The sequence below is a fragment of the Mercenaria mercenaria genome, chromosome 10 (assembly GCF_021730395.1).
Source record: "Mercenaria mercenaria strain notata chromosome 10, MADL_Memer_1, whole genome shotgun sequence".
Taxonomy (NCBI): domain Eukaryota; kingdom Metazoa; phylum Mollusca; class Bivalvia; order Venerida; family Veneridae; genus Mercenaria; species Mercenaria mercenaria.
The window spans coordinates 10,938,768-10,963,692 of NC_069370.1; the positions used below are offsets into that span (position 1 = coordinate 10,938,768).

A 24,925-nucleotide genomic window follows, 5' to 3' on the forward strand; every position below is an offset into this window, starting at 1 on the left:
TCCATTTGTAACCTACTACATAGCCTAAGTGTTACTTACTCTACAGTATGACTTTGGTTACTTCGTCAGTGATAGGTGTCCATTTACGATCCACTAGGCCTACATACCTATCTTCTTTTTCCCAAATTCCCTAGTAGAAACTACTATAGCTTCGGTTCCTGCTTACTTGTGAAGCAATTACCATTATTACCATATATTACAGTTGCATTAAAATTCATGGCTCCTGTTAGGCCTAGATCCTGTAGAGTTATCGGGTCACAGCTCAGCCTGTATGAAATTTTACAGCTTTTTAAAGACCTGTATTTTTGTTCAAAATTACAGTCATGATTATTTCAAATTTACACCTGTAGATTTCATTTATCAACATTGATTTACAGCTGTAGATTTTAAACAGTTCGAATTATGCAAATGAGATACAGCTGTAAATTTTTTTACAGCTGTAAAAATGAAATAGTTACAACTGTAAAAATGCTTCAAAATTACAGCTGTAGAAATATTACAAGTGTTGAAAAAGAAGACATTATTTTAAGGGACGAAAGCAGAGGTACAAAAAGTTTTAGGATGAATTGTAATTTTCTAGAAAAAGTAGCAATTACTACAAAAATAGCAAAATAAATTATCTTGTAAGTAAAAAGAAAACAGTAATGAAATATGTTTACAGTATAGCATTTGCAAAATTCAAGAGTAGGATAGTCAAAGTAGATACTGTGCATCAGATCTTGTTTTCCCTCTTTGTCATGAAAACATATGACAATTTTGTAATTATTTCACTTAAACTTATCAGCTTCAAATAATGTGTCAATAGTTAATGCATGTACATATATATGTCCTTTTATAACTATATTAAATAATAATACAGTTGCACTTACTCTATAATGGTTAGAATTCCAATATTTTAGAAAATGTAGTTTCTTTGTGAACTTCAGTTATATCCCGCCAAATTTAATTAAAGATGGCTGACAGTACTTGCTGACAATGTTTCCCTCCAAACAATTTACAGCTGTAATTTTGAGACATGAACATTTTACAGCTGTAACTTTCAAATGTAATTTTTCACAGCTGTATTTTTTGAGAACTGCATGTTTTACACCTGTAAATTTCAATTGTATTTCTGGTCATTTTCTACTTGCAGGTCTTTTACAGCTGTAATTTCAAAATACAGTTCATTTACAGACGTTTTACAGCTGTAAAACAGTTCCTTTTTCCGTGCAGGAGGTCATCATAATGGTGATATTTTGCTGACTGTATTTGATTCTGAACCTGTACATGTATTGGAAGTTGTGTATAAATCAACATTGTGCAAAAAGAAGTGGTTGTTTATAGTTCAGCATTGCGGCAAATGACATCTTCAAGTAAGATCATAACATAATTTATATCTTATGCATTTTGTATTTTCTAATTAAGCACTGTTCGATAGTCTACATCCTCTGAAAATATAAAGAATACTGTAGAATTTTAACGTATTTACATGAATTTCCACATTCTAGTTTCTATCTAAACTTCATGAGGCCTAAAAAACAATTCTTTGTTTCCGGTAACATGCTGAAAAATATTAGGGTAGGTAGGTCGGATTTTTTTTTTTGGAATTTTTTTTTTTATTAAGGGGGACTTTTCGGAAATTATTTTTTTGTCAAAAAAATGATTACAAATAAGAGGGTTATGCCTTTAGAGCATCAATAAGTTGATTTCTAACATCACTGGCTATGTTTAAAGCATAAAAAGTGCAGTTTTGCATCTTTTTGTTAAAAAGTTGAAAAAAATATTCTCCATGGCCATAAAAACATTTAGGGTCGGGCCAAAAATTTAGAGTAGGTCGGGATACCGGAAACAAACAAATTTTTTTACGCCTGATCGAGATTAAATGCATAGTTCTAAAGACATGCATTGTTCCTTTCATGTTGCATTTTTTTCAAAATAGAGTTGTAATGGTCATAATATGTCAAAACCTACAATTTTAAAGGAGCCAAGTACCTTTGAGAAAGCCTATCTAATTTAAATATTGTTTAAGGTTCATTTATTAACAAAAAACTATTAAGACTGACATTCAGCTTTTGTCAAAATGACCAATCTTGAAATAAAAAAGCACGCCCGAGTCGGGAATTGAAACTAGGTTGCCGCGCAATATTTTTTTTTGCACTATTGATCAATACACCACGGAAGAATAAGTACTTAACGGTCGTTACATATAAAGTTTTATAATTCAGGCAACCTCCGATACCCCATTTCAAATGCTTTTAAATTTTGAATGGAAAAATTAGTAAAAAAAAAATAATTTTTATGTGTTTCCCGGGACATATGTTATGATCTGTCAATAACTAAGTTTCTTAAAAGGCCTTTTTCGGAAAAACAAAAATAATATTTCCTGTCTCCTGTTTTAGTTTTCGCACGATCTTGAAATCCGTGCCTTTAAGATATTGCAATCATTTCTTAGCTCACTCGAAGAGTCGGGGAGTTATTAGTGTAGGTAGATGGTCCTGTGGTCATCGTCTGTAGTCTATCACCCACAGGTTTCATAAACATCTTCTTTGAGACTAGGTCAGAATTAAAAAAAGCGTGTTCTAGAGCACTCCTGCAAGCTCCTTTCTCAAGAGAATTCAAATGGGTCTACTTTACCGCTTTTATGGGCAGTTAAAGCTAAATACAAATGTATATATATATATATATATATATATATATATATATATATATATATATATATATATATATATATAAAACTTATACAACTTCTTCTCATGAATCTCTTCATCGATCTTCACCAAACGTGGCCTGTAGAAACATTATAAGATTGTCTTTAAAATTTTAACAAATTTGGGAGCTAAGCTGCCTGTATGTGCCAATGGAGCTAAATTAGAAATACTTTTAAACGACTTGTTCTCAAAATCACCTGATGGATATAGCATCATTATAAGACATTCTGCAAAAGTAGTTCAAGTGGTAGCCTGGGAATCGTGCTTTGTCAGAAGAAATCATACCCCATATTTATGCATTAAAGATCCCACTTAAATTGCTCTAATTAGTGTTAACTGGCATTCATCGACTTTCTGATATTAACAACCGCAAGTTGCGAGTAGGAAAAAATGTGAGAAATTGTCAGACTGGATCCCAGACTATTCTTACGGCGGTACTCGCCACATTATAGGGGCCGCTAGAGCTAAAAATAGAATTACCTTCTTCTGAACTGCTGGATGGACAAACTTGCTTGGTACACTCATTTTTAGGTCCTGTCTAAAGTATGTTCAAAATAGAGATCTTGGCCCCTTTTAGCGGACATTAGAGTTAAAATTAGAAATACCTTGAAACAAATTCTATTCGTGAACCATTTCACGGAACTTGGTCTGTGGCATTATTGTAAAATTGGTCTGTAGCATCATTGTAGGATCCTCTCCTCAATTTGTCCAAATGGTGACTTTTGGCCCCCTTTAGGGGCCACTAGTTTACACTAAAGACAGTTGAAACCATTCACGACCAATCGTGTCATACATATATTCAAGGTGAAACAGTCGAACTCAGATAAGCGACTTCTTAATATTAAGAATTAAAATGCTTATGATTCATCAATAATTAGCCATTTTCTCTTCAAATAGTAACATGTCATATGACGGACTTACACCAAACTTCACAAGAGTTATCTTTACCTAGTTGTGTGTATCATCAGCATTTTACGGTTTGGTGATTTTAAGAAGAATTATGGCCTTTGATTCATAACCCTGCCATCTGTAAAGAGATTTTCAAAATAATTTGGCGCAAACCCTAGCTGATGTCAAGGTCACATTTTGAAGTCAAAGGTTTTAAAAGAGGAGCTGTTCTGTGTCCAATCCATAACTGTGTTCATGAAAGAATTTTAGTTATTTGGTACAAATGTTTACGATGATGAGACCACCTGTCGCATGCAAGACCCAGACCCCTATCGCCAAGGTCAGGGTCACACTTTGAAGTCATATATTAACAGGGTCTGTTTTTTGTCTGCCACTCATCAAAAGTTTTCAGAATTACTTTTCACAGATGTTCCCCATAACCAGAAGACTTGTCATATGCTAGACCCAGGCCCCTGTCTCAAAGATCAAGGCCACACTTAGAGATAAGAGACATTTGGTAATTTCTTTTGTCTGGTCAATAACTTTACTTTGCGTAGATAGATGTTGATATAAAATGATCTGTTGCATTGTATTTAATTGTCGAATTGCATGACCTAGACCTCTAGCCCAAAGTCAAGATCACAGAAGATGAAAGATTGTTGTCTTTTGTTTTGTCTGGTATGTTGCTGGATATATACTCATATAACTTGGCATAGATATTTATCATTGCAAAACAATGCTATGTAATACTCAATATCCTGCTCTGAACGGTCAAGGCCACAGTCATCCAAAGTAACTTTCTGTTTTTGAAATTACTTCCCTCTCACGAGATATGTACAGTGAATGCGATTTTTGTCAGTTTTCCAACTAATTTAGAAATGTTTAAAGCGATAGGCTTCCCTTTAATTTGATAAAACGTTTGATTACATTCACCTATTACGGTAGTCCAGAAATTTCGAACTACATAACTCTTCATGAATAATATAATATATACTAATGATTGATATAAAGAATATTATGAAAGGTGGACATTCTTTTAGTATTTTGCCCCAGTTAGCTCGAGGAAGATGTTATATCGGCTGGCAAAAGAAGTCGCTAGGTGGGGGATGTTGGTCATACTTTTGTTGAGCAAATTATGATTATTTTTCTTCTTAGCGAACCTGAACCAAATGTTCAAGTTGAGCTATTTGTATACGCAGATGTATTAGATTCCCTCGCCAACATTTTAATCCCGTGAAAATACTGACAGAAGTTACAAAACTTGATTCCAGCTGACCTCTTTTATGGGCTGCCAGAGCTGAAAAATGGATATACATGTACAGTGATACATTGTACCTTTAAACAACGACTTCTGGTGAATGGTTCTCCCTCAAGTTTATTCAGATGGTTCTTCCAGAGCTGAAATATAAAAAAAACCTCAAACAGCTCTTTATTAATACTTTTTTTGATCTTCACTAAACCAAAGATAAAAAGTAAGGGTTGATTTCCCGGAAGCACGGAGTACCCCCAAACACAGCCATAGGGCCATGCATCGCTAAGAAGGCCCAAGACAAAAAGATGCTGCAACGTAAAAATATTGTAGACGGGTTGCTTGGTTTGTAGCATCCTTGAATGGTCCTCTCTCAAGAGTGTTCAAATAAATCTAATTGACCATTTGCATTGATGCCAGAGCTAACATTTACCATATCCAAATTTACCGGAATTGGTCTGTAGCACCCTTTAGATTTATTACAATAGGTACGCTTGATCACTCTCAGTGACTGCCAATGTAAAAACAAAACAACTTTCTCATGAATTATTTGTTTTTTCATAGCATAACTTGATCTGTGATATTTACATGGTGTTACGTGACCCATCTAAAAGGTCACCAGAGGTAAAAAAAAAGAAAAAAAAAAAAAAGAAAAAACAAAAAAGAAAAAGGTCCTCCTTTAGGGGTTGCCAGTGCTTAAAAACATTGAACAGCTTCTACTCATGTACAGCTAAATGTATCTTCACCAAACTTGTTATGTAGTATCCATTCACTGACATCTCTCAGTCTTTACTAGAGCTTTAGACAGAAAAGCTTTTCTTGAACAACTTGAGCTCATTAATGGATTTATGGGATCAACTAGAGTTATGCTTTCCAGTCCCAGTCACTGATTTCCCTTTCACTGACCTTTATCAATATGTAAAGTATCATATCAGTACCTTACATAGTATTCGAGTTATGCCCGGACAAGGTTTTAAAAGTAAAGGAGATAATGCAAAAAAAAGGTACATTAATGGCTTTTGTTTTTTCTCTCCAAAATTGGCATTGTCTGAGCTTTTAAAATCAAAATCCAAAGGGATTGTAAGGGCTGTCCGACATTTGTACAAATTGGTGCAGAATATGTTTTCTCTGACTTAAGAGATAATCTATGGTGTCTGATTTGAGGAATAAATAAACCTAATGGAAAATTAATTTTATCCGACCTGACAAAAGTGATAAGTGGTGCCCTACAAAATAAAAGTTAGTCGTCTCAAACCGTATCACCAAAATTATTGTAATTACCATCATCAATTCAACTATCACCATATCCAATTTCGCCACGATCACCATCATTATCGTCATCACCATCTCGAAGAGAATGATCATTACCATCATTACATCAACACCACCTTTGCTATCATTATCGTCATCATCGTCAACATCGCCATCATAATAACCATGATCATCAATATCACCAACAATCTGACCGTCGACATAGCATTTATGGTTCCTGACTTGAATAAAATAGTTAGTGTCTAAATTAAGTCATAGTGATGTCTTAACTAAAACGGTACTCTAGGCCAAATAATTACTTAAGCTTGTTCTAAATGAGAACGCCTTGGTTATTACATGTAAATACTTAAAATATGAACTGTTTCTTCTTAAATTTCATGTTTTTATATAGTTTAATGTGTCAAACCCTTGTAAATATTGTATATACAGCATTTTGTACATGTATGCATTTATGTATGTTGATAGTAGACCTAACTTATGTCATTAATGTATGTCATTAAAATCAAGTTGTTGCTTACGTAAAAACGTACTTATTTACCTACCGTCATTATCATTACCAACATTTACATCATCAGTAACATTACCGTCACAATCACCACCACCAACAGCAGCAGCACGACCATAACCATCATAACCATTGTCAAAATTACCACCAGCAAAGTCATAATCAACGCCAAATTACCATTCATATCATCATGACTATCATTATATTATCAACATCATTATCGTCATCTCAACAACCATTACCATTAACACAATGATCGTCTTTTCTTTCATCACCATTTCCTATATCATCGCCGTCACCATCATCACTTGATATACGTATGCAAAACTGGAAACGTCTTAGTTAATGTATGTGTATATCTTAGATAGTGAACTGTTTGTTTTATCATGTCATTTTATCATTTTCACTGTTTTAAAACATTTATATGTTTTTCTTTTTATGTTTATAAATATGTTGAACTGTTTAAACTATTTGGCATATGTACTATTATTATTATTATTATTATTATTATTATTATTATTATACCAGATTTGTTGAGCGCCCTTTCCATATGTAATATACGTTCAAAGGCGCTTTACAATTAAACATGTGACACATCACAGATATGTAGGAAAATAACAAAACATGACATATGCAATCACAAAACTGAAACTGAACAATTTGATTAAACGCCTTTTTTATAAATGATATATTCAATGGCATTGTACATAATAATAAAAAATAATAGTTATTACAACAATATCATAAATGAACTATGATAATATTCACAGCCTTATTGTAACAAACAGCCATGACCGCACCCCCACCCTTGAGGCCGTTTTACCCCTGTTGCCAATACCAGTGCTTTAAACATCTGGTACGCCCAGACGGACTGCATATAGTGGTTCAACCTCCCGGTAAATGGTGCCGTCATGTACTGTATTAGATAGAAATACCACACATTTCAAGTGAAACTCAAGTCTTGCGAAAAACACACACATAGAACGTCATAACCCTTAAAATGTGACATGATGAAACAAAAGATGGATTGTCAATTTAGTTAATTACATGATGAATTGTACAGTTAAGAGATCTTCGTCAGCGACGAATGACTTGCTGTAGTTCTGTATTATAAAAATAACAATGGCATATTTATTATGAGTAGAAAAAGTCACAGTTGGTATCTATGTGCTGTAGAAAATTTTGAAAAGGTGTGTTTTGAGAGCTCTTTTGAATGAATTAAGTGATGAATCTTTTCTGAGATTGTCAGGGAGAGAGTTCCATAGGTTTGCGGCGGCAACCCTGAAACTTCTATCCCCGTAGGTAACCAGTCGACTTTTTTGTGGCACAAGGGTTGTTGCTGCATTTGCTGACCTCAGATTTCGAGTTGGCACGTACATCTCCAGTAAGTCTCTCATATACACCGGCGACTGTCCATGCAAGGCCTTGAATGTTTGAATGAGAATTTTGTATTTGATTCTATCTTGTATTTGAAGCCAATGAAGATCTTTAAGGATTGGTTTATATGTTCAAAACGGGTGGTTTTCGTAATAAGACGTGCAGCTGTGTTTTGGACATTTTGCAGTTTGCTCGTTGTTGATTTTGGCACGCCGTACAAAAGAGCATTGCAGTAATCTAATCGTGAGGTCACAAGCGAGTTTATCAGGGTTTTTGTGGCTTCAGTTGTCAAATATGGTCGAATATGACCAACGTGTCGTAATTGGCCGTAGCATGTTCGAGTCACAGAATTAACATGATGGTCCATGTGCATGTTCGAATCAAGCGTAGCACCAAGGTTTCGAACAGTTTTTGATGGTCTTATGCTCGATTCGCCAACTTTCAGTTCTAGATTTTCAACATGTTTGGAGTGTTTTTGACTCGAAAAAAGAATTACTTCAGTTTTGTCTACATTCAATTTTAACATGTTTGAATTCATCCATGAGATGATTTCTTTTAGGCATTGTTCAAATCGTGTGATTGTGGCTGCCTTTGATGCTTGGTCAACATTGTTTAAGAGTGCTACTCACCTTCACGACTATCACAATCATTATTATCATTACTTGAAGCTTTAGCACCTTTATTTTCTTCATTTTATTCATCATAATTATTATTGCGTCATCACAATTATCATCATCATCAGCAGCATCACTAACATTTGTCATTGTCATCAAATCGGTATCATCATCATCTTCACCATGCATCGTGATTAACATTATCATCGCCCCCATTCACCATCATCGTTGTCTACAACATATTCTTCATGCTCAGGATTACCATCATCACAGAAATTACCGTTACCACCACCGTTTATCAAGGTTGTCTAACTGACCAATTTAAGGATGTACGAGCGTTTTTTTCTGGATATCCGCCATTTTGAAAAATGCTATTTCGAATATTGCTTTCTAACAAAAGTTTTGCCAAAAATTAATGCTAAATAATTAAAATATGGCTAATATTGGACCATTCAACCAAATAGATTCTACTTTTTACCAAAAAGAAATTCACCCTTATTTTTGGCTTGCATTTGCCTAAAATTGACATAAGATTTATAATGGGGTAGGGATAGGTAATATCAAATATCTATTAAAATAGATCAGGTTTGGTTTTAATATATTCCTGACTGATACATATAATGATAAGCAGTAATTGAAATAAAAGTTTTCAAATGAATGAATGAGTTGGGTTTTACGGCGAACCGACACAAAAAGGTCATATTTCGCCGAGAAAAAAATTAAATGGATTACGTTAATTGTAAAGCATATATAAAACTGTTAAAGTAAAAAGTATATACATATATAGTGTTAAAATCAGTTGCAAACATAAAACTGTGTAAAAGTTGTGAATAAAAATCAAATAAGGTTCAGATTTTATGGTATAAGGCTATTTGTTTCAAAACTGTAAAATTTTGTCGGCAGGAATTTGCTCAGACAACTCTTTTAACGATTCAACATTATAGTATGAATTGCGCTGTGGATCGAAGTCAACACAGTCAAAACATGTAAGCGGTGTTTGACATGGTACACATTCAGGTTGATCTTCATTTTTCAGAAGATACGAATGAGTCAACCGGGTATGACCTATTCGACGAGAAAGAACAACCTCCGCCCTGCGATCAGATCAGTTTCCTTGGTGCCATTCACCTAAAGTAGGGTTAATTTCACGAAGTACATTGAACGAAGCATTTAGTTAAAATGTATTTGTTGACATTTGGCCTAAAATCAGTAAATGGTAATTTCAATTTAGATTGTTGTAATGGAAGTGATTTCTTTGCTGCGGTGTCAGCATCCTCGTTTCCATAAATACCAACACGGCTAGGAATCCAACAAAATATGATGGACTTCTTAAAAGATAGTTCATGAACCCTGAGAAGAATATTTTGAATGAAAGGATTTTCCGTATTTCGGTTGTGAATTGATTGTAATACTGAAAGTGAGTCGGAACAGATGATAAACTTTTCTTCGTTATATTCTGAAATAAAATTAAGGGCCAAATCAATAGCTTTTGCCTCGGCTGAAAAAATTGTAGCGTTATTTGGCAAACGTAATTTTGACTGATGTAGGTGGCTAACGGCGTCACATCCAACCTTTGAAACATCTTTTGAACCATCTGTGTAAATTGGAAAATGATCTTTGTAAGTCGACTTGATTTCGTTATATTTGGACTTGAATATTTCAGGGTTTGTTTCAGACTTTTTCAAGGCGGTTTTCATATCAAAAAGAACTGTTGGAGAATTAAGAGTCCATGGTGGTGTATAAAAGATTTCAAGATAGCCCTTTATATTTTCTAGAAAAAATAAATTAGATCAAAAAGAAAAAAAATTCAAAATTCACCAGTTTTTAACAGTTTTTTCTTAATAAATCCCTAGACGCACGGTGACCCCATCTTTTTTCTTTCCATTTTGAAGCATGTTTGGGTGTCATTAAAGCTGCAAAATATTTTGAAATTCTTAACGTCAGAATTTTCTTGTAGATCTGAATACATTTTTTCCATTGAAAATAAATTTTGTGTAGTAATTATGTCAACATGTAAAAATGAAAGAGATTTGTTAATGACATTTATGCTTATATAAAACTGACATCAGCTTGTATTCGTATTAACATGTAAGACTTTAAATCTCTATAAAATTAAGTTGGATATAATATGTTTTATACAGTATCACCATTTTATTCAATTTTACAAAAAAAAAAAAAAAGAAAAAGAAATGCTTAAACAGTGGGTGAACAAATGCCTTATAAAATTAAAACGAGTTCGGAGACGTGTGTTTTTTCTTCTCCTGTTTTCCTTGGAAATTAATGTTCTTCAAGCTCACAGAGTATGAAAACATTCTTAACGTTAGAAAAAATTCGCTCCTACATCCTGAAGTACTTATTTTCTAGTCAAAATCATATTCATATACCAGCCAGAACCTCCTTATATATTTCAAGACGAAGGTATGAACATTTATATATTGTGAATAGGTTGGTTTTAAACTGTTTAGATTTAATATGCACATATTGCTAAACATCTTTAAAATATATATATATTTTTAATTTTAAGTCTGTCTAGAGACAATTATTAATCTTTTATTGTAGATGAAATCATTTCTTAATTATGTGCATCTTTTTAATGAATGAATGAATGAGTTGGGTTTTACGGCGAATCGACACAAAAAGGTCATATATCGCCGAGAAAAAGTCAAACGGGTTACGTTAATTGTAAAGCTTAGTTACATAAAACCATAAAAGTAAAAATATATATACATATATATTGTAAAACTCATTTGCAAACATAAAATATGTAACAGTTGTGAATAAAAATCAAATAAGGTTCAGATTTTATGATATAAGCCGATTTGTTTCAAAAATTGCAATATTTGTCGGCAGGAATTTGCTCAACAATTCCTTTAACGATTCAACATTATATTATAAATTGCGCTGTGGATCGAAGTCTACACAGTCGATTAAAACATGTTTAACAGTAAGCGGTGTTTGACAGGGTACACATTCAGGTTGATCTTCATTGTTAAGAAGATATGAATGAGTCAACCGAGTATAACCTATTTGGCAACGAGAAAGGATGCCCTCCCCCCGGGCGAACAATCTATTTCCTTGGGCCATTCACCTAAAGTAGGTTTAATTCACAATTTTTAATTGAACAAGCATTGTTCCATGGGGACTGCCTTTGTTAAAAATTTTGTTGAATTTGCCCAAAAATCAGAATGGAATTTCATTTAGATTGTTTTAAATGAAATGTTTTTTTGTGCAGTATCAGCATCTTCATTTCCATAAATACCAACAGATGGGAATCCAACAAAATTTGATGGACTTTTTAAAAATAGTCTAAACAAAAAAATTTTTTGAATAGGGGGATTTTCTGATTCGGTTGGGGATTGTTTGTAATACGAAAGGATGGGAAAGGGGATAAACTTTTTTCTTTATTTCTGAAAAAAATTTAAAGGGCCCAAATCAATAGCTTTTGTTCTGCTGAAAAAAAGTAGCGTTTTTTGGCAAACGAAATTTTGATTGATCGAGGGCTAACGGGGGCAATCAACCCTTTGAATCGTCTTTTGAACCATCGTATAAATTGAAAAATTTTTTGTAAGTCGACTTGATTTCTTATTTTGGACTTGAATTTTTCAGGGTTTGTTTCAGCTTTTTCAAGAGGGTTTTCATATCAAAAAGAACTGTTGGCAATTTTAAGACCCTGGGGGTGTTTTTCAAACAATTTTTCTTTTATTATCAAATTAAAAATCATTTCCTCATAGAATTGTTGATGCGAAACCCAAAAAGGTTTTAATTTTGTTTTGGGTTTTCTGTCATACAATGGGGTACTTGGGTTTAAAATATGATTTTATGAGGGGTTTGGATTTTTGGCAGCTCCCCTCAGAGCATATTGAAATGACTTTTTCCGTTCGTGTAAAGGGGGGTTCGTTTGCTTCAACATAAAAAATTTTAAAAGGGCGAGTTCTAATGCCCCAAGAGCAAACGAAGCCCTTGATTAGGGATATACCCAAACATTTGAAAATACGATTTCCGGGGCTAAACCATAAACAACACAAGTAATTAGTTGGTTAATCAAAGCTTATAAATTTAACAAAACCTTGCGACTCTCCCCAATCGATTTGAAATTACCTTTAAAAGATTCAAATTTCAAACATTTGGCTTTCAGGTTTTTTATTGTGGTAAAAAGAAAGCTTTTTATAAAATATAACCCAAGAAATTTTGTTTCGTCAAAAAAGGGGTATTTTGCCCCATTTAAAACAGCTCAGGGTCAAATGTTGTTTCCGAATTGATAAAAGTGGACACACGGGTTTTTTCGATTAAAAAAATTTAAAACCATTTTCCAGGCCCCAAGTTGAATTTTATTCAAACACTGCGAAATTGGCTTTCAATGTACGCATATTTTTAAAACGAAAAACATTTGAAAATCATCAACTAAATGAAAAATCTTCCCGGTGAAAAACATTTCACAATATTATGTTTTTTGTGCTAAAAAGGGGACAGAAAAAATCGAACCTTGTGGAATCCTTTTCTTGCTCAAAAGAGCAAAAAAAGGGTAGAACCCAAACAGTATTTTTTTGAATTGCGATTGGTAAAATTGGAATAAACGGAAACGACTTTTAAACCCTAAGTGTTAAGATCATTATAATCCCTTTTCCATGTAGTGTCATAGGCTTTTTTAAATCGAAGAAGACAGAACAAAGCTTTTTTTTTAACAAATCTCACAAATAAAATTTTTCCACCCGAAAAAGATGACAGTTGTGCTGCGCTGTTTCGAAACCGTTTTGAAATTTGTAATTAGGCCTTAGATTCAAGATCCCCAAAAACTAGTCTAAATTGATCAACTTCTAGAGTTTACATAAAAAAACAAGTAAGGGAAATCGGTCTGTAATTACTGGGGTTTAGTGCTATTTTTCCCCCGGGTTGGTTTTGGGAATACTAGCTCCTCCCAAATCTGGAAAATTGCCATTTTTTTCCATTTTATTTATAAATTTCAAGTAGGAGGTCTAATGATTCTTGTGGAAATTTTTTTTTAAAAAGTTGATAAAAAAATTTGGTCTGGGCCACTGCAGTATATAATTTGTCTAAAGGTCAAACAATTTTTAGCAAAAAAAGGTTTATTATAATCTTCATCATTTTTCAATAAAAATTAAAGGGTTTTACTTTTCTTTTTTCGATTTTATTTTTTAAACCTTTTATCAAAATTTTTTAAAAATTTTTTTTAAAAAAAGCCCATGTTTTGGGCAATGTCCTCGTTGTAATGCAATAACTGTCTTTTGTAAATAAAAATTTGAATTTTTTCCTTTCCCATTTTTTGCACATTTCCACATTTTTTTTAACCGATGCCCTAGAATTAAGTTTTGAAACTATAAATGCCATACTTTTTCTTTTTTTTTTATAGTTCAAACGGCTTTTGCCTCAGAATTTAAACAATTGTAATTTTTTTTTTGTCGGCCGTATATTAAACTTTTAAGGCCGCTCTACTTTTTTCGAACAGCGCTCTTACAACCAAAATTATACCAAGGCTTATTTTATGTTTACTTTTCTTGAATTTTGGGAATGGACTTGTCAGCAAATGGGACAAAAGAACTGAAAAACCGTCAAAAGGATCATAAAAATTAGAAAAATTCTCCAAAAAATCAAATAATTTTTACAAAAACGTTAAATTGTTTCCCAGTCAGCTTTTTTAAAAATTTGAAGTATAGGGGGGTCGTAAATTTAAAAGTTTTTGAAAAAATAATTGGAAAATGGCCCCTACATAAACATCCAGTACTTGCCATTCAAAATCAAGAAAGATGTTGGGTTGACAAATTGCAAATAAAGTAGGAAAAGTTACCTTTTGCGGGAGAAGAAAGTTTTGGATTTATTTTCAATAAAAAAGGGGGCATTTCTTTCAAAAAAATTTAATAATTTGACCTCTGGGGTTGCTGTCAGAAAGCCCCAAAATTCATGTGCCCATTAAAATCTCCCCAAGCAAAATGGTTGTGGTAATTGTTTTATAAGATCATCAAATTTTTAAAATTTAATTTAAAATTTTGGGGATATGTAAATCGAACAGAAGAAATTTGGGTCGATGTAATGTTACGTTTATTGAACTGATTGGAACTTGTATTAGAACAATTTGTCTGGCGGACAGCATTATTAATAATAATAGATTACACCAGAATTATCAGTGTTAATATTTATGAATTTTTTTACATGAAAATTTTTGAAAGCTTTTTTGTCCTTTTCCTTTAAAAATGTTTCACAAAGGGAACAAAAGGGAAGGATTAATTTTGATAAAAAAGGGAAATTTTTTTTAAATTTTTTTAAACCCAGGGCAATTCCACTGGATAATTTTACTTTCCTTTACAATGGAAACAAAAGTTGAAACACTGGAAATTAAAAGTTTTGTGTTTGCATTGTTCAGAGGGGGGAAACCCTTTGACCCCCCCTCCTTTTGCTGGTTAAAGGGCGGAGCAGATAATGGCGGTGTCATCTCCTCCCCCGTAAACCCGGGTTCAAATAAAGGGGGAACCGGTTATGGGTTTGTAGGGGATCATTGATCCCTTTAAAAACCCCATCATTTTCAAGTCAATTTTTTTTTTGGGTGTTTGACTCACCCCACGTTGATTATAGTTGAGAAACGTTTTTGTCGTGACGAGGGGCGACCTGAATACTTGGGAAACTTTTTGTTAGTGGTGGCAGTTTTGGGTTTAGCAGCTGCCCTTTGAATTGGATGCCTCTAAAGGGGTTTTGTGTATTTAGGGCTTTTTTGGTACAGAAGTTTGATTTGGTTTTGTTGAGCATCATGAAACTTTTGAGTACAGGGATCAATGCACTGGTTTTTGCTAAGACAGATTTAGTTATTGATGAATAATTTTTTGCGAGGTTTGGGGACGTAAAATTTGGCATTGGCAAATTTTTCTTGCTTCTGGGGAAAACCCAAAGCCCTGTGTGAATTTTTACATGAAAAACCTTTTTCGATTTTTATGTTTGCATCACGAGCTTTGGGTGAATGTGGCTCGTTGCGTTCACACAACGCAATGGACGACACAAAGGGCTGGTCATGAGAAGTCCATCCCTTTCCGGGGATTTTGGGGAAATTAATCGCCTTTGCAATTCTTTCATTGTGCCCAAACTTAAAGCAATAAAACATTGAAAAGGATTAGAATATATGTTTAACTTTTTTTGATGAGGTATCCAACTTTTTCGACAGGAAGAAACGGAGTGCCAAATGTAAAATAATATATTTGTGGAATTTTTTTTCCAAACGCTTTATTTTTATACGTCTACAGCAGGGCATGTTGATTGAAAGGGCCTTTCACAAACTCCCCTCCCAAACCCCTGCAAGGTCAGGGCAACGAATGCCCCCCTTGAGGTGTTCAAAGTACGGTGGCAATGCACTTACATGGGCCCGGGTTTAAATGAAGTTAAGAAATAAAATTTTTTGAATGTGAGGCTTTTTCAAAATTTAACAAGCAGATCACCCTCCGCATTTTTTGACTGATTTCGGGACACCCGCAAAACCTTTGATGGTTTTTCAATTATAAATGGCGAAAGCTTGACATTTTGAAAGTTTGTCTGTTGACTGGGTCAAAAGAAATCGCGGAAATGCCATGTTTGAAGGTAGGTCGGGGGGGATTCTCCCTTTCCGTGCCGCAAACTGTTTGGGATGCGGTCGTTTTTTATTTTGGTTTTCCAATTAAATTTTAAAATTTGCAGCCCCCACCCGCCCGGGATCCAACAAGGAAAATGAAAACAGAGCGGATATCCAGCTCATAAAATTTGGGGGTACTGTAGTGATTATCGGCCAGGGATTTTTTTTAAACTTTTTCATATCACCAGTTGAATGCAGAAAAGCAAACTGGATTCAAAGGGGTTGTTTCTCTACCCCAACCCTTGGCCTAAGCCACCGCCTTCTAGGAAACATAGATTGAAGTACATATGAAAATATATTTTAAATCATTTGTGTGAAAGTAAATAAGTTTATTGAGCGCAGAAAATGTACAATACAGCAAGTGAAGACAAGGGGTTTTTTTAACGTATTTTTTTTCCAAGTTGTGTTTTGTGAAAATAAAAATTATCAAAAAGATGCAGTTTTAAATAAGCAAAAGAAAGTAAACGTAAAGGGATTTTTCCTAGGGGCATGAAATACCCATTGATCGTATGGGCCAAATACACCCCCAAAAAATCTACACCGAATTAGAGGCCAAAGATATGTATTGGCACCCCATCCCCGGGGAAAAAATGCCCATGCAAACAAATACGCATCATCTCCCCCGGGGTCCATGGGGCACCTCAACATCCAGGACCCCCCCCCGGCTTACGGGCCCCCACCCACGGCAAACAGGGGCTCCCTTTTCGGGGGGGTCGTCCCCCTGCATGGGGGGTACCCCCAGATTTTTTATCCCCCCGCCGGGAAGGGGCCCCATCTTTTTAAAAGAAATAACCCTTTAAGGGTTTTTTTAATTAAATTTCATTAAAACTACCTTTGAAAAAATTTTATTTTATTATTGAATAATGATTTTCTAAAATTTTTTTTGTACTTTTTTGTCAAAATTGGGGGAAGAGTGTTATTTTTTCATGTTAATGCCCTTTAATTTTAAATCTTGAAGACATTGTATTCATACAGGAATTGATAGAAATTTAAATGCAATGTTTAAAAAAAATTTGGGCATAAAAAACGAATAAACGAAAATCATTTGAATTTAAATTTTCAATTTTCATTAATTCAAGATTTTTTTCTAATTATTAAGACACAGTGGCATTTAATCCATTTTTTTAAGGTCTGATTCTAATGCGCGCAAAAAGAAAGGCCCCTGCTTATTGGGAAGCAATGGAATTAAGTTTAAATTTATTGAAGTACCCGTACCAATACGCATCATGCAAAATGTTTTTAAAACACTTTTCCAAATATATGCAGCTGCTTTTCATTCCAAAACAAGAGAGTTACCATCTGAAATAAATTTTCCCAATAAAAAACACTTTTCTATATAGAAGGGGATTTACAAAGAAAAAATGGGAAATTCAAAAATATTATGAGGGATGATGATATCAAAAACAAGGCTAGCCCTTCCTAAGTTGGTTAGATTAGACGACTCGAGTTTAAAAACGTCTGAAAGTATGGACGATGCTGTTAAAACGTATACGTCTGTGCAAAAGGAATTGTTAAACTTTTAAAACGAACAAATGTCAAAATTTTGACAATTCAAATCCCTTTCCGTGGTAGTAAATTTAAATTCCATTGAAAAAAAAGGAGGTTAAAGGGGAAAAAAGTTTAAAAAGGGAAACAAATTATCGTACTTCTTAAATGACCAAGGAAAAATGGTTAAGACGAAAACGGAGTTTGGTTTCTGAAGTTCTATAAATTCGGGAGTTTTTTTTTTGTCGGATTAATAATTACATTGTCAAATTTGGGTTAATATAGCTTACTTATATAGAAATTTATGCTTTTGTTGGATAAAAAAACTTTTTAAAATAAAACAAACAAAAAAAATTTGTTTCTTAAAGGGAAAGAAAATCTTTATTAAGTGACCCCCTAAAGCCAGACACTTTTTTCCCCTACCGGGTCCGTTGGTCCACTGTAAGGGTCCATAAAACCCCTGTAGACTTGACATTTATCCATTCAGAGGGTATAAATTTATTTATATTTTTTTTTTTCGTTTTTAAAATTGGGTTTTTTCTAGGCTAACATTTCACTGATTGAAAATGAGCTTTTTTTAATTATTCACAAAATTGCTTTAAATTTAATAATATACAAAATTGTAAATTTCTCTTCTTGACAATTAAATGAAATTCTTACATCAAAACAAATTCTCACCTTTATTTTAAAGAAAACGAAATAATTATTTTTAAAACTCAGTAAGAGAAATGCAAGCATCTTTTCAATTTTTTTTAAATTTTTATGACTTTTTATTGTAAAAATAAATAAATACAAAAAACTGAATATTTTTGGTTTTATTAAAAATTTAAAAAACGCTGATTTTTATTTTCAAAAAATGAAAAAATTTTGACATTCTGACAAAAAACCAGCAATAGACGAATGAATGTTCAAATACACATGATTTATTTATATATGAATTATTCATTATTTTTAAAAAGGTGCCTGAATGCATTTTCTTTATTTATTTATTCGTTTAAAAAAAGAGAGCAAGCAATAATGAGGTATAATTGTTTAAAAAATAGATAAATAAAAGAAAATGTATTCACGCACTTTTTTTTATAAATAATGACTAATTTATGTATACATAAATCATGTGTATTTTGAACAATGGCATCTGTTTATTGCTGGATTTTATTATGCAGGTCTATATTTTTCCCCCATTTATTTAAAATGCAACTGAGCGCTTCTTTGATTTCTAATAAAATCTAGCAATATTTAATTCTTCTGTTTTTAATTTGTTACTTAGATTAAAAGATCATAATTAATTAATAATTGAAAAAAAACCTTGGCGTTTCTTTTATTGAGTTTTAAAAAATTATTTTTTTTTTCATTAAATAAAGGTGAGAGTTTTCTAAAATGGTGAGAATTGTCTTGATGTAAGAATTATAATTTAATTGGTCAGGACATTACATAACAAGAATGAGCAATTACAATAAGACTATTATCAATTATATATCAATTATAATATTTTTGTGTATAATCTGAAAAAAACTGCATTTCAATCAGCGAAGTGTATAGCACTGGAAATAACCAATTATCTGTACATATCAATAAAATTTACGTTCCTCTGACATGGACTACATATCAAGTCTACAGGGGTTTTATGGACCCTTATCAGACTGGACTAGACAGGATCCTGTTTATTGGGGATTAAAATGTCTGTTTTTTTTTGTAGAGGTGTGTGTGTGTGTGTGGGGGGGGGGGGGGGGGGGGGGGGGGGGGGGGTTTGTTTGAGAGACAACGTGTTATTTTCATTGAATTTAAAACTTATATAACCTGGTACGTATTGACTTTTAATAAATTTTCACATATGAAATAAACTTTAGACGTGTCAAAAGCGTTTTTAATATTAAGGTTTTGGCCTCGTAATAGAGTACCTCCTTTTTGAAGAGTATTAAATTCCTACAATAAACCTACTTTGACGGTGGGGTGGGGGGGGGGGGGGGGGGGGGGGTAGAGAGGGGACGTAGGCTCAAGCCCCGCTGGGACTCAAATTTTTTTCTTCATATTTTCATTTCTTTCTAGTAAGTGTTTCAAGTTTTCAAGACTTTTTATGGATGTATTGAACAAAAGTGGAAAATTTTCATTTAATAAGCGATTTCTTGCTGTTCAAGTGAATTTACCTCTGAATTTGGAGGGGTAGAGTTAGACATCATTAAAAATACTGCGTTTCTTGCGGTAAAAGTTCTCTATTTTGCCTTCATTCTTTAGATTACATATTGTGGAAGAAATGCAGGTAGATTTTACTTTTGCCCCAAGATTATTTTTTGAAAGAAGTGAGCAAAATTCAAAACAGACCCGCAAGATTCGACCTTAATTTTTCAATGTTGGAGTTAAAATTCTGTCTCATTAAATTTGTTTACTTGAGGCACCCTAGAAAATGATATTTACAGTTTTTTTGTGTTTTATAATTGTTTAACAATAGTTTGATGTTTCTTTTAACAAAATAAATGATGTTATAATTCTCTGCAAACGTTTTAAATAGTGGCCATCACTTTGAAATTTGTCTCTACTTGAGCTTGAGGAAATACCGTAAATTATACAAATTTACAAAAACAGCACGGTAAAAGTTGTTTAAAATTTGCAACACAGTGCGAAACATGGTCAATTTTAAGAATATACCAAGCAAATGCCATTTTTTAAACATTACTATTAGGCGTCCAATACCTTAATGCGCATGGAACATATTAATAATTTTTAAAAGTTATATTAATTACACCTATTTCCTTGGACCATGAATAAATTTGACAAAATCAATTTAAGCGGATAGTCATTCATACTCATAATGGATTTAGAGAGTAAGATAGCACAACTTTTATTTTGATGGGTAAATATATGTGTTTTTTGTATACCTTTAATACGTTACACTTATAAACAGTACTATTGTCATTTCTGAACGTCGATCCTGGATATGGTTACTAAATTCGTGCATCAAACACCAGCTCTAATCATTACTAAATCTACAACGGGTTTTATAACTTTGCCTCTTCAATGCAGAGTACAAACCTGACGCTTAAATGTTCTTTCTGGACTAAGCATTCTTCCAATTTTCAATTGATATTAAAATTATTTCATAAAGTACAATGTAAGTTTCAAATATTATTTAAATCGCCTTTATATTTGTTCTTAGTTTGTAATGTTTTATGTTCTCATGAATTGTGAAGTCACATAGAAGTTTGCAGGTTATAACATGAAAAGAAAAAGAAAAGGAAGGAAATACCTTAACATCTGAGTCTTTATTTGGTCCAATTTTGAAGCCAGGCTATCCAAACACCAGTTCCATCATTAAAAGATTAAACAGATAATAAATATCACATTCCACAAGTATATCCATAACTGTGAAATCACGACACATATAAAACTTACAAATTTAAAAAAATATTTTAAACAAACATTGCTAAACGCCGCTTGTATCCTTATATTGTTTATCCGATGTTATGATGTGAGCTGGCATACCTATAGTTCTTATCTAATTTCTGCATTCAAACTAAATATCTATACAGAAAAACTGATTTACAGACTGTACGTCCAATGACGCTCTCATACTTACAATTAATCATTAATTAGAGTCGCTGTATGTTAATGAATCAGCTTGGAATCAATACAAATGTTGAAACATGTCTACATTCATTTATCTAAATATTAATGCTGAATAAAACCAGTGTTTTTAAATTTCTGGTCCTTTCATTCACTACCTTTGTAATAGAATTCAGCTAAGACAGGTACTACGGGCATGTTTGGTGTTACATATTTCATTAACAGAGGCAGTCAAACCCAGCCTGCAATTATTTTACTTGGTTGCATTCTTACAATTGTGCTGTTGAAACCCAAGGTTAAGGTTTCTAGCTCTAGGGTTAAGGTTATTGTTATGGCTTAATGTGTATGTTTATAGTTGCAGATTTTGCGTGATTGTCAGATTACAAGATATCAGCCCCACAAAACTGCAACTCAAAGCAATACATACATGCACGTACACTCAACCTACGAACATACAAATAAGGTAAAACTTTCAGACAACTTGGACAAATTAAAAAGAAAGGTAACACAGTGGAACACCATATCGGAAAGATCAGTTCATAAAACGCCACTAGAGAGTTTAAATCAGTCTATGGCGCGCACTATAACACGCACGTCACATCCACTAAAAGAATAAGAGTTATGATCCCAGTTAGTTGAACGACCTTCGCGTTCAAGATATATGTTCTTGTACAATTATTCTAAATACCAAGCTGACTAAATATCCATACACGCATATACTCAAATTCTCAGCAGAAAAAAGACACATAGAGAAACGTTTTAAAAGGCCCACAAAACCGTTTCCCTTTTAATGCTGATCTCTAAACAAGGGATGTGCTTGTACTTTGGTCACGTCTATGGTTTGACGGGACCGAGGACTGAAATTCATGACGCGGAGGCGATAACGCTATGCTATCGGGATGGTTACTTATCTCATAATCTCATTTAATGAAGCGTATTCAAGCTTCACGAAATACAACAAGAAAATTGACATTACCAAAATATAACGAAAAAATCACCTTTTAATACAAGCCATTTTGTTTGGGTACCTCCTAATTCACATGATTATATAATATTTTAATGGACAAGAACAAACGGGAAAATACAACCCTCACCAACATCAGGATGTTAAGAGCTAATACAATAATTGTCCCGAATTCTGTAGAAAATTAGAAGCGAATGTTTTACCATTAGAAAATTGAGGTGTTTTTTTTATTCATCATTTCTTTTAATAAAACGTTTAATACAACAGGAAAAGTGGGAGGAAGGATTTATTGATACAAGTTGTTCTGTTTGGGAACCTCCAGAAAGACATTAATATATATTTGAATAGATATCTAAAATAATACAATATTTAAATAAAAACACTGTACATGAATGGTCTGTTGAGATCAAAACCAAAAATGAGCCTAGCATGAACGAGTAATTATCTTCATAAAGATAAACAATGCTTCAGCCGTACCATATACATTGTATAAATAAAATAATGATAGGACATGCTCTCATATTAGTTAATATTTATATTTTAACATTTAGCTCGTGTAAGTCAAATTTTAATGAAGTTTATTAAACAACTCTTATATCATAAGATTGAAATAAAATTTATTATTTTTTTTTATTCACTTTTAACCAGAAAAATGCAATGGATATAAAACTCATTTATTAATTTTTCATTTTCAAAAAATATAATATTTATCTCAGACCATAGATTTTATACTGACAGAAAATAGACCAGAACAGAAGAGAAAATTTAAACCAAATCCTCAACAAAATTCCATTAAAGTAATACAGCTTGAATAGTCGTTTCTCCGAGTCAGCATTATTCACAACCCGGAGGAATTCCTATTTTTGCAATATTATTTCTTCCGGGTATTATCCGCGTGAACTGATCTATAACATGTCGGCTAGAAATGGTTTACAGTCGGAAAGCACTCTGTGAACAACAGCCTTGTAAAGTAATCTAGGCTGTCTCTTGCTGACAAGCACCAATGATAGAAGAAAACAAAATGAGGTCATTTTTATTTTATCTGAAGAATTGCAAGATAAATTATGTTTTTCGAAGTAACTGAATAAAAATTAGGGAAATACTGACTTGAATAACCAGAAAATGTGCAGGACTTTGGTATATCTTCAATACAAAAATTTAAAAAATTAGCAAATACAACTTAAAAAGAGGGATAGAAAAATGGATATAAGGCATAATACGGAAAAAAACCTCATGGATATCATCATTAAAAACATGACCTCTTTATGCAAGGTGATTTAAGAAAATGTCTTTGGCAAATGGTTTTAATATTGGGAAACTAGCTCGATCTCTACCTTATAGTTTCTGCGAAAACAACTTTTAACTTATTTTAAAAGAAATGACAAAAAATACTTCCATCTTGGGGTTAGCTATAAAATTTATTAAAATCCTTATATTGAAAATAAACTTAACTTACTTGTTTTTTTATTTTTAGCGTAAAGGGCCCCCCAAATCGTCGACGTGGGCATTGTAAAATTATGTTCTTTCAATGTTATTTATGATAAAAACCCGGTAAAACCCTTTGTGTTTTTTCATCACATTCATTAAAAGCTTAATCGCCAAGATGTTTAAAAATTTTACTTGTTGGTCCTTGATTCAGGAATCTTGCTTTAGTTTTCTTTTGTTGTATTAACTTGTGTTTTTACCCAAAGATTTAACACACCCCTTTTTTCATCCCGAGTGGCGGTTTGAACAAAAATACATTTGGGGTTAATTATCATTAAGAAAAAGAAAAAACAACATTAATTTTATATAAACGTCTTTGAAAGTGTTTTTTGGGAAAAATTTAAAGCAAGCAGCTTTTAAAAATGTATGACATTTTGACAGTACTTTTTGTAGTGATGTGTTAGTACACCCCGTTTCATCTCTAAGTCATGTATACCGCAAAATGACATGTCAGGGCCGCCGGGATTTAAATTTTATGTTTGCTGACGACTAAAAAATCATTTCCCCATCAAAGCTGTGTTGCTAAAACCCTCATTTGGGATGTGTATTGTTAGTACCTTCTCAACTAGCTGTCCCCCTACGATACAAAATTTTAAGCCTGCAAGTCTGTTGTTTAATCTGGATATATGGGGATGGTTTCAAAAAATTTTATCTTTTTGTTATAAATTTGGGATTTTAAATTAAAAACAAAAGTGTTTTTGAGTAATTTAACAGTAATTTTTTTATTAAATGAAAATTTTAGGAAATAACTATTTCAGAAAGTGATTTTGTTAATTATCTCAATCCAAGTTAAGTGATAATTGGACAACAAGGGTTACAATGTTTTGAAGTTTCCTTTTGTTACAATGATGGAGTTCTATAGAAAAACTAATTTTAAACTTTGTGATGCAAACAATGGCATTTTGTATTATAAAATTTTTTCCCAACACATTGATTGCTTTGGAGACAAAATCTGGTAGGGCTGCGGGAAATTAAAAAAGATGTCAAAAAACCATTTTCCCCAGAACAAAAATAAAATTGGTAATTTTGTCTAGAAAAAAATTGAAAAAAGGCCAGAAGTCACAAATTTCCCTTTCACCTAAAGAACCGACCCTGGTCCCGGGCGGGGTGAAACGGGAAATGTACTATTTTTGCTCTCAAAAACCAGGGAAACTATTCTTTGAACCCACCAACAACGTAGTAACGTATGAACAAAAATAAAATCTAGAGTTTGTCAGATAGGAAAATGGTACATA

General features: G+C 32.9%; 1 long non-coding RNA gene across 2 annotated transcripts; it reads right to left on the bottom strand.

The window, feature by feature from the left end:
- Positions 1–520: 520 nt before the first annotated feature.
- Positions 521–21,205, bottom strand: LOC123560489 (uncharacterized). 2 transcript variants are annotated; one of them, XR_008372615.1, is made up of 5 exons: positions 20,925–21,205; positions 6,639–8,824; positions 6,106–6,317; positions 4,911–4,973; positions 521–1,427 (listed from the first exon to the last, which is right to left on the bottom strand). It is a non-coding gene; the product is annotated as an uncharacterized LOC123560489 (long non-coding RNA). The 2 variants fall into 2 exon arrangements; XR_008372614.1 differs by having other exon boundaries at positions 6,106–8,824.
- Positions 21,206–24,925: the final 3,720 nt, after the last annotated feature.